This window comes from Microcaecilia unicolor, chromosome 3 (genome assembly GCF_901765095.1).
Source record: "Microcaecilia unicolor chromosome 3, aMicUni1.1, whole genome shotgun sequence".
Lineage (NCBI taxonomy): Eukaryota > Metazoa > Chordata > Amphibia > Gymnophiona > Siphonopidae > Microcaecilia > Microcaecilia unicolor.
In genome coordinates this window covers 117,422,874-117,439,517 of record NC_044033.1, presented here as the reverse complement: position 1 = coordinate 117,439,517, position 16,644 = coordinate 117,422,874, and the positions used below count along the sequence as shown (strand labels likewise).

The window sequence follows — 16,644 nt, the reverse complement described above, 5'->3', positions numbered from 1 at the left end:
TTTTTATATATTTTTATATATATATACTAGTAAAACAGGCCCGTTTCTGTTTTAAAGGAAATGGGCGCTAGCAAGGTTTTCCTCGGAGTGTGTATGTTTCAGAGACTGTGTTTGAGAGTGACTGTGTGAGAGTGAATGTGCAACTGTGTGTGTGTGTGTGTGTGTGACAGAGAGAGAGTGAGACTGGGTGCGAGTGTGTGTGTGAGAATGAGAGTATGTGACAGGGTCCCCCCTCCCTCCCAGTTGCAGGTTGGCTGCACCCCCCTGGTCTGTCTCCCAGTTGCAGGGTCCCTCCTCCGTCCCAATTGCAGGGGGGTCCCCCTCCCTCCCTCCCTTTTTTGCAGTTGCAGGGTCCCCCCTCCCCGCATCCTTCCGTCCCTCAATTTAAAAAGGACAGTGTGAAGCAGCAGCTCCTAGTTTTGCTTGTTTTTTAGTGTATACCAATGAGGGCTGCGTAGGGGAGTAGAAACAGAGATTAACCAATGTGCTTCCTTGCTTACCTCCCCTCCCTCCCTTTTTCCCAGTTGCAGGGTCCCCCCTCCCCCCTCCCTCCCCCTCCCCCATCCGTCCCCCCATCCCTCAATGTAAAAACGACAGTGTGAAGCAGCAGCTCCTACTTTTGGTTGTTTTGTAGTGTACAGGAATGACGGCTGCGTAGGGGAGTGGAAAAAGAGATCAACCAATGTCCTTCCTTGCTTACCTTGCCGGTCGCCGTCTCGCCGCCCTCCCTTTTCGTTGTCTCTGACGGTTGGACCCACTGCTCTTTCCCTCTTCCCTGTATTTGGATTCGCCAGTCGCCGCAGCCGTTCGCTCGACGTCTCGCCGCTCTCCCTCTTCGTCCTCTCCGGCAGTCCGAATGTTGGGGAGGGAGGGCGGCTGCGTTTTTTTGAGGGCGGAGTGTTGAACTGGGTGGGAGGGGTGTGAGAGCGGTTAGGTTACGCAGAGGGGGGCGGAGTGTGGGAGGGGCATGAGGGGGAACGTCAGAGAGTGTGGGGTGGCGTGAGGTGGGACGTCAGTAATGGTGCCTCACAGAGGACGGATCCACGGTCCCAGGCACAGAACGTTGGATGTTCGGGGGGGGGGGGGGGAGTCAGCATGTGGTCCCTCTGAGGGTCCGCCCTCCACGTCATGACATAGGCGAGGGCGGGGCAGACAGTCATGGTTCCACTGCGATCTACATCATGACGGAACTTGGAGTTGAAAAATGTTGCTTCATTAGAACGTTGGGGTTGTGCATTATGTCCAGAAGGGGCGTGGCAGAGGGCGTGTCTACTGAGTGAGGGTGAGTGTTGGTGACAGCCTAGGAGGGTGAGTGGTCCTGACAGCCTACCCTAGGAACAGTACATTCAGTGCTTCACTGAACGTTGGAGGTGAGAATTATTTATATAGATATGTCATTAAAACATCATGTATAGTTATTTATTTTTTCTGTGTAATTTTATAATTTATAGACCCCTGATGGAGGCCAATTGGGCTGAAACACGAGTCAGGTCGGGTCGTGTTCCATGTTTTTAGAAGATTTTTGAATAAACTTTGGTTTGAACATCAGCTGTGAGCAGATTTCGTTCCTCTACTTCATTCCAAAAACAAAGTGTCACATTCCTGTGCTCTTTGGGGTCCTTTTACTAAGGTGCACTAATGGATTTAGCGCACACTAAATTCAAGACAGACCACTGAGCTACAAGGCACTTAGCGCACACTGCTAGTGTGAACTAAATCCATTAGCACACTTCAGTTCAAGGATACCTTTGTGACTTATACAAAAGATTCAAATATATTCATTATCCTACTGCCTAAGAAGAAAACTATTGCTAGGGTTCAAGGCAGTATAGGTATGGCTACAGTGTTCAAGTCTATTGGCTTCAGCAGGACCTGGGGCTCTTAAGGAGAAGGAGCTGTGGTAGAAAGTGGCTTTAGCGTGTCCTTACATGGATCTTTCCCGCATGCAATGGCCATTTCTCTTGCAGCCGAAAAACGGACGATTTTCTATTTTCTGAATCAATGGTCATGCGCTAATGTTACCATTATTTATTTATTTATTTATTATTACATTTATATCCCACATTTTTCCCACTGAATGCAGGCTCAAAGTGGCTTACATAAACTGTAGAGGCTACAGTGCAATAAGAACAATTATACAAATTGAGAATGAGATATAAAATAACAATTAAACAGCAAAAAGGCATGTGGTGCTAAGACAAATTTGCACAGAGGGTGGTAAGGGATGCTGAATAAGCCCGAAAACACTATAATGCCTTTGTATCGCTCTATGGTGCGACTGCACCTTGAGTATTCCATTCAGTTCTGGTCGCCATATCTCAAAAAAGATATAGCAAAATTAGAAAAGGTTCAAAGAAGAGTGACCAAAACGATAAAGGGGACGGAACTCCTCTCATATGAGGAAAGGCTAAAAAGGTTAGGGCTCTTCAGTTTGGAAAAAGAGACAGTTAAAGGGAGATATGACTGAGGTATACAAAATCCTAAGTGCTACAGAACAAGTAGAAGTGAATTGATTTTTTTTACTCTTTCAAACAGTACAAATACTAGGAGACACTCAATGAAGTTACATGGAAATACTTTTAAAACAAATAGGAGGAAATATTTTTTCACTCAACGAATAGATAAGCTATGGAACGCTTTGCCCGAGGATGTGGTAACAGCAGTTAGTGTATATGGGTTTAAAAAAGATTTGGACAAGTTCCTGGAGGAAAAGTCGATAGTCTGCTATTGAGACAGACATGGGGAAGCAACTGCTTGCCCCAGGATTGGTGAAATGGAATGTTGCTGTTAATAGAGTTTCTGCCAGGTACTTGTGACCTGGCTTGGCCACTGTTTGGAAAGTAGATACTGCGCTAGATGGACCATCGGTTTGACCCAGTGTGGCTACTCTTATGTACTAATCCTGCGCTAATCAGTTTGCATGTTTGTAGCACTTTTAAAACTTAATGCGGGATATCTCAGCATGCCCCATGGTAAGCCCTTTAACCTGCAGTAAGCATGCATTAGTACTTACCACAGCTTACTAAAAGGACCCCATGATGACAGGGAAGGCACACATCTCTCCTTGCAGGGCAAAACTCAACTGGTTCAAAAGCAGCACTGAGGATTTAGTCTCAAAGTCAGAAAACATCCCTTCCCACTCCCAATCAGCAAATAAAAATGCCCTCAGGACTGGAAGAAGGGGGGGGGGGGGGGAATTCAAAACAGTATAGATGTATTTCAGTATTAAGAATGACAGAGTTGGAATATGCAAATATTATGGTTAGACAAGAGTCGCACAGCTGTACAGCCATTTACAGCAGCAACACAGATTAACTTGCAATTTGTTCATGCTATTTTATGATAACACTGCTGGGATATAATATCATTCAACACACAGCCAGAAGCAGTTGTTTTTCATGAAAGCAACGGCTTTCGGAATCGTCTGCAGCATATCACATTAAATTGTCCATTAAACTATTACATCAGTATTATCTGAATTTCAGACCTGTATTTTATGCTATTTGAAAACTGAAGAAAACATGATGGCGGAGGGTTGGCAGCATCCTCGTGATCATTTGGGCTTTCGATTTGATCTGAACCAGCCTCTACTTAGCAACAGAACCACCAACTGTCATTCACTACTACCCAGTATTTCCCTTTATTTTGTAAGCCCCCCCTCCCCCCCAGCCCAGTAACAGACCACAGCTCCCATCAGCACCTAGTATGAACACATCCTGGAGTCTGGCCAGGAGGTGGCATTATTAAATGACAGCTGAGACAGCCTTTCCCGTAGGAAAAGTAAAAACAACCTCCATAACATCAGTCAGCCCAGGAAGCAGATGTAGGGTATGGGAATCAAACCTTAGTCTTCTGCGTTAGTGTTCCTCAGTCTGGAAGTATCCCCAAGCCAGTCTAGTTTACAGGATACTCCTAATGAATAAATGATTAGGCATGCGACAGATCTGCATGCAGTTGAGGAAATACATATAAATCTATTCACTGGTGCAGACATTCAGCCCATGGCAGTCAGGAGTTTGTAGGCTGCTGATAGCTGAGGGCAGAAGTGCCAGCACCCATCTAGCTAAATGAACAAAGTGCGATAATTCCCACCAGAAGGGGGCACCAAGTTAGGAGTTATCACAAAAGATATGATTGCTTTTTGTGCTATCCTATCTGCCCCTCTTAGATATGTGGGCACTGGCACTGAATATGACTAGTGCCTTCTCATACCTGCTGGCTCCTCCTTGACTCCACCCACAGACCACCCCAAAACTACCCCAAACAGTGCTGTGGAAGTCAAAGCCAATAGTCGGTGGCACTGCCCAGTTAAGTGCTGATGAATAGAGGCAGCCAGCCTGCTCAGCATGGTTTAAGTGGTCAGGAGCCTTTCATGGCTACTTAAACCATGTTGAATATTGATCCCATTGTGTTTATCCTGAAAACCAGATTCTTTTACTCCAGAACTAGCATGAGAAATACTGTTGTATACTATCCAAGAAAAACGACTACGAACTGAGGGGTCCTTTTACTAAGGTGCGCTGAAAAATGGCCTGCTGTAGTGTAGGCACATGTTTTGGGCGTGCGCAGATTCATTTTTCAGCGTGCCTGCAAAAAAAAATGCCTTTTTAAAAAATTTTTGCCAAAAATGGATGTGACGCAAAATCAAAATTGGTGCGTGTCCATTTTGGGTCTGAGACCTTACCACCAGCCATTGATCTAGCGGTAACCAAGCAGTAATGGCCTACGTATGTCAAATGCCACTTAGCGAGTGTCCAATATGCACATCCAAAAATAAAAATTATTTTTCAGATGTGCATATTGGCCATGCGCCAAAAATGAAATTACAGCAAGAGCCACGTGGTAGCCGGGTGGTAACTCCATTTTGGCATGTGCAGGGTGCGTGTAGATGCTTGCGCAGCTTAGAAAAAAGGGCACCTGAGTGTAATTAAGTAAATACAGAAAGCAGGGATCCCCACACTACAGCCTGCAGAACGCAGGTTGTCAGCCCATCCTCCTGCATTTTGTTCCCATAATAGGATGTGGCCCACTGAAGAAATTTTGTTTCCCATGCTTGGAGGTGGCATAAAGGCTGCTGATGTTTCCCAGCTTTCCCCACCCCCATACCTCCACCCAGTGGAAGCTGAAGAAGAAGATGCAAGGTGATGGAGACAGAAGAAAGGCCAGGCTTTGCCAACTAGCTAGACCCATGGCAAAGGAGAGATCCACTGATGGGGCCACTACACCTTGCCAGCGTTAGAGGAATGGGCTAGACCCACATCAGTACAGAGAACCACTGGTAGGGATTAAATGAGCTGGCTAGACCTGCAACGAAGGAGAGAGTTGCTGGCAAGGAGAAAGATCCTACCAACAGACGATTAGGAAGACATGAAGCAAATGGGAGATGAGTGGTGAATGAAGGTGGGAGCAGGGAGGAAATGGAGGAAGGAAAAGGAAAGGGTGAATAATAATGTGAGACAAGTGAAGGGAGGAGAAACGAATGAGAGAGAAGGTGAGGAAAGAAAATGAAAAAGGAGTGCGTAGGTGAGAGAACGGGGGACATGACTGGGAGAAAAGGGGAAGGGAGGCAATGAAAGGGAGGGAAGGAAGAAAGGAAGGGGGTATGGCAATGAAGGAAAGGGAGTGAATACACCATGTATACTTGCCCTCTATGTTACCCCCCTCCCTCAAATTCAGCAAAGCCTGGCCCTCTTGATGGTTTGAAATGCCCTATGCGATCCTTGTTTTGAAGATTTGGGATTCCTGACCCAAAGGAACAGAAAGCTCATTTTTAGTTAAACACTGATGCTTCAAATGCCTTCTAACAAAGCTGTGTTATTCTGGTGGTACAATGGGATAGATGAAATTCAGTTTGTTTCTATTTAGAAAAAAATGTCTTTTCCATTGTATGGCTATTGAAAAAAAAAACATCTGCATTGAATAAGGGGCAATTTCAATTTCCCACGTGGAGGGGCATAATCGAACGCGAACGCTCATCTCCCGAGAACGGGTATGTGAAGGGGCGGGACAAACCGTATTTTCAAAAAAAATAGGCATCCATCTTTTTTCCGATAATACGGTTTGTGCCCGGCAAATGCATCAGATTTGTGTGGATTTGAGCTGGGCGGTTTCGTTTTTCAGCGATAATGGAAACCGAAGGCGCCCAGCTCAAAAACGACCAAATCCATGGCATTGGTTCGTGGGAGGGGCCAGGATTTGTAGTGCACTGGTCCCCCTCACATGCCAGGACACCAACCGGGCACCCTAGGGGGCACTTGTAACAATTTAAAATAAACAGTTAACTACCTCTGAAGTCCATAGCTTCCTTCCTTTGGGTGCTGAGCCCCCCAAAACCCACTGCCCACAACTCTACACCATTACCATAGCCCTTATGGCTGAAGAGGGGCACCTAGATGTGGGTACAGTGGGTTTTGGGGGCGGTTTGGAGCGCTACCATTTACCACCACAAGTGTAACAGGTGGGGGGGGGGGGTGGGCCTGGGTCCACCTGGCTGAAGTCCACTGCACCCACTAACAACTGCTCCAGGGACCTGCATACTGCTGTGATGGAGCTAGGTGTGACATTTGAGGCTGGCATACAGGCTGGAAAAAAAAGTTGTTAAAGTTGTTTTTTTTGGGTGGGAGGGGGTTAGTGACCACTGGGGGAGTCAGGGGTGGTCATCCCCGATTCCTTCCGGTGATCATCTGGTCATTTAGGGCACTTTTTTGGGACTTGTTTGTGAAAAAAAGGGTCAAAAAAAAAGTGACCCAAATTCGCGCTAAAAATGCCTTTCTTTTTTCGATTATCGGCCGAGGACGCCAATCTCTCCTCGGCCGATAAACACACCCCAGTCCCGCCTTCTCCACGCCCCGTCAACTTTGACCGTTTCCGTGACAGATTGTAGTTGAAGACGCCCAAAATCGGCTTTCGATTATACCGATTTGGACGCCCACGGGAGAAAGACGCCCATCTCCCGATTTGGGTCGAAATATGGGCGTCTTTCTCTTTCGAAAATAAGCTGGATAGTGCACAAACTACATGACCTGTTATTTTCCTTTAAAAACATGCGACTGGCCCAGTGGCTCAGTGTTTCAGTGTCAAATTCCACGTGGAAGGGCCCAGTTTGATTCCCTGATTGGCCTTTTTGCATCCCAGGTTGGCTAGGGTTGATGCATTCACAGCCTACTGGGCCAGAAATTGTGGCATCCATAATGGCAACATCTGGTAGCTGGATGCAGAGCCTATCATATAAGGTCCTGGAAAGACTCATGTTACAGTGCTGTCCAGACTGGGAACAGTGAAAGGGTTTAAGTTTAATGAGACTCTTCACATAGCTCCCTTCAGCCATGCCAACAGAACAGTTTATAATAATAAAATTATGAGAAAGAGGAATTCCATAGTTTATATAAAGTATTCATTTGAATTTAGCTCACATCTTTTCAGTAGTAGCTCGAAGTGAGTTACATCCAGACACAGTAAGTTTTTCCCTGTCCCCCGAGAGCTGATAATCTTATTTTGTACTTAAGGCAATGGAGGATTAAGAAGGGAATTCCATATATGGGCATGTGCAGTTATGTGTGCTGTGCATGCATAAGTGCACAGGCTCACGCCACATACACACCAACATGCACTACACACTATTCTAGAAGGTAACACATAAGAGCTATGGCACACACCATGTGGGCGGAGTATGGGTACCAAGCGTTAGAATACTATCATTGCGCATATTGAATGGCATGCATAGCCATGCCCATTGACTTGGCGTAAATTATTATGCCTAACTTCTGGCGCACCAAAGCGGGTTTACATTATTATTCTAAAATGCCTTAGGCATGTCTAAGTACCATTATAGAATTGGCACCTATTTCGAGGCACCAAGTTATAGAATTACCTCCTACATGACTTGACCAAGATCACAAGGAGCAGCATCGGGATTTGAACCTGGCTTTGCTGGTTGTCAGTCTGGTGCTCTAACTACTAGGCTAGTTGCTTTATATGATATATAAGAAGTAGAGGAGAAGGAGTTCAAAATAAAGAGGAAAATGTACAATAGTAGCAGTATGGAAAACAGAACAGCGAAGATGACAAACCAAAAACAAAAATCAAAAAATAAAAAATGATAAAAATAAAATATATAAAAAATGTATTTAAAAATATAAATACATAAAAGAGACGAGACTCTGATTATGAAAATTAAAAAATATATATCTTTTATTAGCCATAAAATGATGGGGAGAAAAGGACTCGACACAGCTGTGTTTCGGCCACACGGGCCTGCGTCAGGAGTCTTCTCACCGCTGGTGATCGCTAATCCTATCAAAATCTTGAAAGAATATATATATCTTCTTAATAATGTTGTATCGCTAATCAACACGCACAACAGAATCTAGCGCAGCAACTCAAGGCAGCATATCGTATCTCGGTTTTGGTAGTATAATACTGAATTGTACTAAACCAGAATGGAGCGGAAAAGTTCTGAGCAGCATCAGCATAGTCAGAAGCAGTACAATCAAGTCCAAGCAAATAAAAGTAATCCTTAGGTTCTTATCTGGTACATTATGATCAAGACATTCAACTACAGTCCATGGAGCATGAGCTTAAGTCAGAGTGGGCCTTCAAAATAAGTCTTAATTCCAGAGATGGGAAATCCCCAGGGAGCTGTGAATGAAGGGTTCATGGTGCCAGGAACACAGCATAGGGTCCAATTCATCTAGATGACAATATCAGGCCATTAAAAAAAATAGGAAAAGAAAGTGAGATGGTGCAAAGTAAACATGTCAAAAGTTTCTGTGTTCTTTAAACTTTTTATTTGTGTGGGTGGACGAATGATGGCAAAACAGCATGCATTATTTTGGAAATTTTGCATACATATACCATTTTGGTCCTTCAACCTACACATGGCTACAGGAACATCCTCTATTCCAAACTACATGAGCTATGGAATCCGTGTATACTTTTGGCCACATCTGAGGAGGACAGATTTCAGTCTGACCATTTTACCTGGGTTAATGCCTTTAAAAGAAACAACAACAACATTTTCTCCAAATCCCTATGTGATAGAATTGTCAAAGAATTTTGCTCATTCTGTGCCTAGAGAAAAAACCTCAGGTAACTGTAGCCCATACATTCAGATGTGAACACTTTTACACTTTTCGCGACTGGATTTTGCAGCACGGTTTTATTCTGGTGTTAAATGGTGTGGTAGCCGTGTTAGTCCACTTTTAAACGTAATAAAGAGATAAAACAAAACAAAGGAAAGAAAATAAGATTATGCCTTTCTTATTGGACTAACCTAATATATTTTTTGATTAGCCTTCAAAGTCAATACCTTTCTATTCAGATCAGAAATCAGTAAATGATAACACAAGAACATAAGGATAATGATACTGGGCCAGACCAATGGTCCATCTAGCCAAGTATCCTACTTCCAGCAGTGGCCAATCTAGGTTACAAGTGCCTGGCAAAAACCTAAATAGTAGCAACATTCCATGCTACCAATCCCATGGCAAGCTGTGGCTTCCCCATGTCTGCCTCAAGAGCAGACTATGGGCTTCTCTTCCAGGAACTTGTCGAAAGTTTTTTTAAACCCAAATATGCTAACCGCTGTTACCACATCCTCCAGAAAAAGAGTTCCAGAGCTTAACTATTCATTGAGTGAAAAAATATTTCCTTCTATTTGTTTTAAAAGTATTTCCATATAACATCATTGAGTGTCCCCTAGTCTTTGTACTTTTTAAAAAAGTAAAAAGTAGATTCATTTCTACTCGTTCTACACCATTCAGGATTTTGTAGACCCCGATCATATTTCCCTTCGGCTGTGTGTCTTTTCCAAGCTGAAGAGCCCTAACCTTTTTAGCCTTTCCTTATGGAGTTCCATCCCCTTTATCATTCTGGTCTCTCTCTCTTTTGAACCTTTTCTAATTCCTCAATGCTCAAGGTGAGGTCGCACCATGGAATGATATACAGGCCTTGTAGTATTCTTGGTCATATTTACCATCCCTTTCCTTATAATTCCTAGCATCCTGTTTGCTTTTTTTGGCCGCAGTCACATACTGGGCAGATTTCAGGGTATTGTCTACAACAACACCGACATCTTTTTCTTCAATGCTGACTCCTAAAGTGGATCCCAGCAACAGTTAACTATGATTCGTATTATACTTCCCAGTGTGCATCACTTTGCACTTGTCTACATTAAATTTGATCTGCCATCTGGATGCCCAGTCTTCCAGTTTCCTAAGGTCTCCCTGCAATTTTTCACAATCAACATTTGTTTTGACAACTTTCAATAGTTTTGTGTCATCTGCAAATTTAATCACCTCACTTGTCTTTCCGACTTCCTGATCATTTATAAATATGTTAAATAGCACCAGTCCTAGTACAGATCACTGTGTCACTCCACTATTTACCCTCCTCCATTGAGAAAAATGACCATTTAACCCTACCCTCTGTTTTCTGTCCAATAACCAATTCCTAACCCACAGAAGGACATTCAGGCATATTTTCAAAGCACTTAGCCTTCCAAAGTTCCATAGGTTTCTATGGAACTTTGGAAGGCTAAGTGCTTTGAAAATGAGCCCCATTGTCTCCTATCCCGTGACTTTTTAAAATTCTCAGGAATATCTCATGAGGAACTGTGTCTAAAGCTTTCTGAAAATCTAGATACACTACAATCAACCGTCTCATCTTTACCCATATGTTTATTCACGCCTTCAAAGAAATGAACAAATTGGTGAGACAAGACTTCCTTTGGCTGATCCCATGCTCTGTCCCATTAAACCATGTTTGTCTACGTATTCTGTAATTTTATTCTTTACAATAGTTTCCATTATCTGAATATATGTAAAACACACAAAAGCATTCCAATGACAATCTCATGGGGAAAGGTAGGGGTGGGTAGGGAAGTGGGAGTGAGAAACAGGTCTTATAAATTTAAATATGATACAATGAGTGGAGTGGAAAGGGTAGACGTGAAGCGTCAGTTTATGCTTTCCAAAAATACTAGGACTAGGGGGCATGCCATGAAGCTACAAAGTAATAAATTTAAAACGAATTGGAGAAAATGTTTCTTCACTCAACATGTAATTAAACTCTGGAATTTGTTGCCAGAGAAAGTGGTAAAGGTGGTTAGCTTAGTGGAGTTTAAAAAAGGTTTGGACGGCTTCCCAAGGAAAAGTCCATACACCATTATTAAATTGGACTTAGGGGAAAATCCACTATTTCTGGGATAAGCAGTATAACATGTTTTGTACTTTTTTGGGATTTTGCCAGGTATTTGTGACCTGGATTGGCCACTGTTGGAAACAGGGTACTGGGCTTGATGGACCGTTGGCCTGTCCTAGTATGGCAATACTTATGTCCTTATGTACAAGCCAGTGATGAAAGCAGTTTCCATTTTGAGAAATGGATACAGTAGGTTCCTACCTCTCCCTCCGCACCTTTAGTGTTCACTCTGGTGGATCCTCTTCTACTTCTATCCCTCTACCTGTCGGTGTACCTCAGGGTGCTGTTCTTGGTCCCCTCCTCTTTTCTATCTACACTTCTTCCCTTGGTTCATTAATCTCATCCCATGGCTTTTCCTACCATCTCTATGCTGATGACTCCCAAATCTACCTTTCTACCCCTGATATCTCACCTTGCATCCAAACCAAAGTTTCAGCGTGCTTGTCTGACATTGCTGTCTGGATGTCTCAACGCCACCTGAAATTAAATATGACCAAAACCGAGCTTCTCATTTTCCCCCCCAAACCCACCTCCCCGCTCCCCCCGTTTTCTATTTCTGTTGATGGCTCTCTCATTCTCCCTGTCTCCTCAGCTCGAAACCTTGGGGTCATCTTTGACTCTTCTCTCTCCTTCTCTGCTCATATCCAGCAGATTGCCAAGACCTGTCGTTTCTTTCTTTACATTCCGTAAAATCCGCCCCTTTCTTTCCGAGCACTCTACCAAAACCCTCATCCACACCCTTGTCACCTCTCGTTTAGACTACTGCAATCTGCTTCTTGCTGGCCTCCCACTTAGTCACCTCTCCCCTCTCCAGTCGGTTCAAAACTCTGCTGCCCGTCTCATCTTCCGCCAGGGTCGCTTTACTCATACTACCCCTCTCCTCAAGACCCTTCACTGGCTCCCTATCCGTTTTCGCATCCTGTTCAAACTTCTTCTACTAACCTATAAATGTACTCACTCTGCTGCTCCCCAGTATCTCTCCACACTCGTCCTTCCCTACACCCCTTCCCGTGCACTCCGCTCCATGGATAAATCCTTATCTGTTCCCTTCTCCACTACTGCCAACCCCAGACTTCGCGCCTTCTGTCTCGCTGCACCCTACGCCTGGAATAAACTTCCTGAGCCCCTACGTCTTGCCCCATCCTTGGCCACCTTTAAATCTAGACTGAAAGCCCACCTCTTTAACATTGCTTTTGACTCGTAACCACTTGTAACCACTCGCTTCCACCTACCCTCCTCTCTTCCTTCCCGTTCACATTAATTGATTTGATTTGCTTACTTTATTTATTTTTTGTCTATTAGATTGTAAGCTCTTTGAGCAGGGACTGTCTTTCTTCTATGTTTGTGTAGCGCTATAGAAATGCTAAATAGTAGTAGTAGTAGTAGCTCCAGAATTTTAAACGGCATGGGATAAGGATGTGGGACTGCTTAGGAAAAGGAAGAGTTAGGGGTTACAGAGGATGGGCAGACTGGATGGGTCATATGGCCTTTATCTGCCGTTATGTTTCTATGTTTCTAGAGGACATAAAATCAAGCTGCAAAGAGGTAAACCTAAGAGAACATTAGGAAATACTTTTTGACAGAAAGGCTGGTTGATGCCTGGAATGCCCTCCTAGTGGAGGTGTGGGACAAAAAAAGTGATAGAATCCAGAAAGGTGTGGGATAAACAAAGTTTCCCTATTTAGCAAGAGGATGGAATGAAAGCGAAACAAATGACTTGTTTTGCCTTCATTCTATCCTCTTTCAAAATAGGCCCCCGATGCTCAAAACTCCGGCGCTGCTCCGAATAGCACTGTAAAAATACCGCTGGAACAGCACAGAACAATGCCCTAATGCTCAAAGCTAATGAGATGCAAATATAGGCGTGCTGGGCATTAGGGAGTTCAGCAGGATTGTGCTTTGGTGTGGGAGGATTGTGCTTGTGCGTGCACAGAAGAGATCCCATGGTAAGCTAAGCTCCTGTGCACATACGCCTGGTAAAATCTCAACGTGAAGCATACGTTGGCGTCTGTTTTCTGCGGCTTAAATATAACCATTTTAAACATTTTGTTTTAGCTTGGACGCTTATATTTAGGCACAGGAAACAGACGCCAATGTGTGTTTTCACTTTAGGCATCAATTTTTTTTTAGCATGAACGCTTTAAATTTAGACGTAGGAAACATACGCCAATGTGTGCTTTCGCACGGGTCTGCTGTTTCTCATGACTAGCACTTAAGGGCTTGCATGGGCTTCCTTCTACTTCCCAAAGCAATCAAAACTGGCAGATTTTGCAAAAACAAAAAAAACAAGAGAAGAATGATAATCATGAGAAATCCTCTCTTCCAACGTCCTATTGCCTGCTCTGACCTGGCGCTATTTTTAATAGAGATAAAGCAGTTTTGATTCAGGCGCTCTTTTCTAAGCATTGGGGAGGAATACAAAATGAGCTCATTTACATGAGGTTGACTACATTTGCATGCTATGTGCACTAAGACCTGGCATGCTCGATGTTTGCCGCGCTAAACCCCTCTGAACATTGTACACTGGTAACTAAGGCCTCTAGCGCTTGCATTTACTCTGGAGCATGGGGGACCTTAGATTACTTACACTGCTCATTTTCAAAAGAGAAAAACGTCCAAAAAGTGCTCTAAATCTGCATTTGGACGTTTTTCTCACAAAAAAGTCCAAACTGGTATTTTCAAAACCAACTTTTTTCTATGAAGTCTGTCAGAAGTGCACTCAAATCACAAAGGGGCGTGTCAGGGGCGTCTTAAGGACGGGATCTGGGCGTTCCTAACACTTTGGACATTTTTCTGCCATAAAGAAACAAAAGAAAAACATCCACGGTTATAAGTTGGACGTTTTGGTCTAGACCTGTTTTATTAACGAATAAGCCACAAAAAAAAGTGTCTTAAATGACCAGATGACCACTGCAGGAATAAAGGAATGGCATCCCCTTACTCTTTTCTGTGGTCACTGACCCCCCCTCCCACCCCGCAAAGAAGTAAATGAAACAGTACATACCAGCCTCTATGACAGCTTCAGATGTTATGGCCAGTCCTATTAGAGCAGGAAGCAGGTTCCTGGAATAGCCAAGTGGTCGGTGCAGAGCACTGTAGTGAAGGTGACCCAGGCCCATAATCCACTCTACTACACTTGTGGTGGAAAGTGTCAGCCCCCCCCCCCCCAAAAAAAAAAACCAACCGTACCCACATATAGGTGACACTTGCAGCCATAAGTATTGTACAGGTGTATAGTTGGGTACAGTAAGTTTCTGGTAAATTTTGAAGGTCTCACTATACAATATAAGGGGGTAATGGTGAGATGTGTACCTAGAACCTTTTATGTGAAGTCCACTGCAGTGCCCCCTAGGGTGCCTCATTGCTCTGCTGGGATTCCTGTGTGGACAGTCTGCTAGGAAAGCTGGTTCCTCCTATGTCCCAATGGCTCGATTGAGAGGTAAAATTTTTACTACTTGACTTTTGGACATTTTAAGCAAAACGTCCAAAATTAGATTTAGACATCATATCGAAAATGCCCCTCTATGTAACTCTGTAAGTCTAACTGCTTTGAAATACGTCTCTATGCAACATACAGGGAGAGTGAAAAACAAAAAGCAGAACATGAGAAGAAAGCAGAAAAAGAAAAGGAAAAGAAATATCTACCCTGAGCGGAAAAGGTTAAAAGAGAAAGCGAGAGAACTGAAACAAAAACAAAGTGACTAAGAGAAGATGGAGAACAAGCAGAGACTAGAAATCGAAATAAAGACACAGTAGTTGGAAAATTGATTATTTTTATTTCTCAAGGATTTCCTGCAAGTATTTCTATTGTAGGTTTTATTTTAATTTTGTCAAGGATATCCTGCCTGTGTTTCCATTCTAAGCAGCTAGACTAAGGCAAGAGGCGCCCAGAGGTAGAAGAAACAGCTGTTACCTGTCCTTATGCATACTCATTGATCAGTGTTATCACACTGGTAAATAAAGTATTTGTCTAGAAGGGTGGTGTGCTGTTCTGCCTCTAAAAATGTCTCCATCTTGGCAGCTTTGGTAAAATTACACAGAGTTAATCTCTCTTCACAGCTATCATCACAGCACCAAATTTTGGATTCGGAGACCATGAAACAATAGGGTGCTAAAGTGAAGAAGACAAGCAACCAGAATAAAGTAAGTCATCTGCTAATACAAAAGGAAGCTGTTATGTTAACAGCAATGTCTTCATTTTATAGCAAGAAGGCTGAAGACGCCAATTTTACTGGTTGAAAAATTAAGCAGGGCTCTCACAGAGACAATAGAAAAATTGAAAAAATTCTGAAGGATGGTTTCTCCTTACGTGTTCTAAGTACTGATAGTCAGGATGATTTACACTTCATGATTTTGAAGCAATAATGAGTCTCCACAGGACAGATGTTAAAGTAGGGCTTCTCAAATTTTTCCTAGTGTCTCTACAGTCAGTTGAGCTTTCAGAATATCCACAATGGATAACTGCATACACTGGATGTCCAAAGTACACAAATTTACCTCATGCCTATTCAGTGTGGATATCCAGAATATTCAACTGACCGTGGTGTCATCAGGACAGATTTTAGAAGTTTTATTCTGTGATTATTGTAGCAGTCCTCACAGCCAGTAACATGTGCATACATGACAAACAAACCAAAGCAGTACTACTAAATGCTGAGTCCTTTATTCTCATTGCATTAATAAAAAGTAAATATGTTTTTCTAAGTTTTGGGGTTTTTTTGTTACATTTGTACCCTGCGCTTTCCCACTCATGGCAGGCTCAATGCAGCTTACATAGGGCAATGGAGGGTTAAGTGACTTGCCCAGAGTCACAAGGAGCAGCCTGTTCCTGAAGTGGGAATTGAACTCAGTTCCTCAGTTCCACAGGACCAAAGTCCACCACCCTAACCACTAGGCCACTCCTCCAGCTGCTAACCACCAAGTTCACATTTAGCCGAATCTCCTCTAACTGCTAAAGCAAAGGACCCTGTTCCAAGGGTTCACTGAGAAGGAGCACCACACTTCACACTCCTGAGCCTGAGGAGGAAACACTAGAGAACTCGGGAGCCCTAACAACAAAAATAAGCATAGAAGCTTGTGTTGGAGGGTCCTTAAGCATGCAAATGGATCAAACGCATTTAGGACAATTCTATAAGCTGGTGCCTCAGTCTAGGCACCCCAATGCCATGCACTAAGCACCAATTCTATAATGGCATTATGATGTCAAGATTCCATTATAGAATATTAACGTAAGGTTAGCACTGGCATGCCCATGTGAAGGTCTGCTCTCTTATGCCATGTCAACAGCAGTTGTAAGCACTGTTCCCTCTAAGCTGAGCGGGATTCCTCCACCTATAGTCCTGCCCAGTGGAGGGTGCTGTTTCACCATCACATTTCCAATAGTGAAAGACAGGTAAGCTCTGCAGGACTCCAAGGAACCCATTTGTTCCTACAATTGAAAACACA

At 43.5% G+C, this 16,644-nt stretch overlaps 1 long non-coding RNA gene across 2 annotated transcripts in view; it reads right to left on the bottom strand.

Annotated features, from left to right (window-relative positions):
• Positions 1 to 16,644, bottom strand: part of LOC115464648 — a 115,255-nt gene that overhangs the window by 15,710 nt on the left and 82,901 nt on the right. Inside the window, exon 4 of one of the 2 annotated variants that reach the window (XR_003941266.1) lies at positions 8,229 to 8,689. The exons of the other annotated variant lie outside the window; for it this stretch is intronic. This is a non-coding gene — a long non-coding RNA (uncharacterized LOC115464648). Of the gene's footprint in view, positions 1 to 8,228; positions 8,690 to 16,644 lie in introns of those variants that run through there. 2 annotated transcript variants of the gene reach the window in all.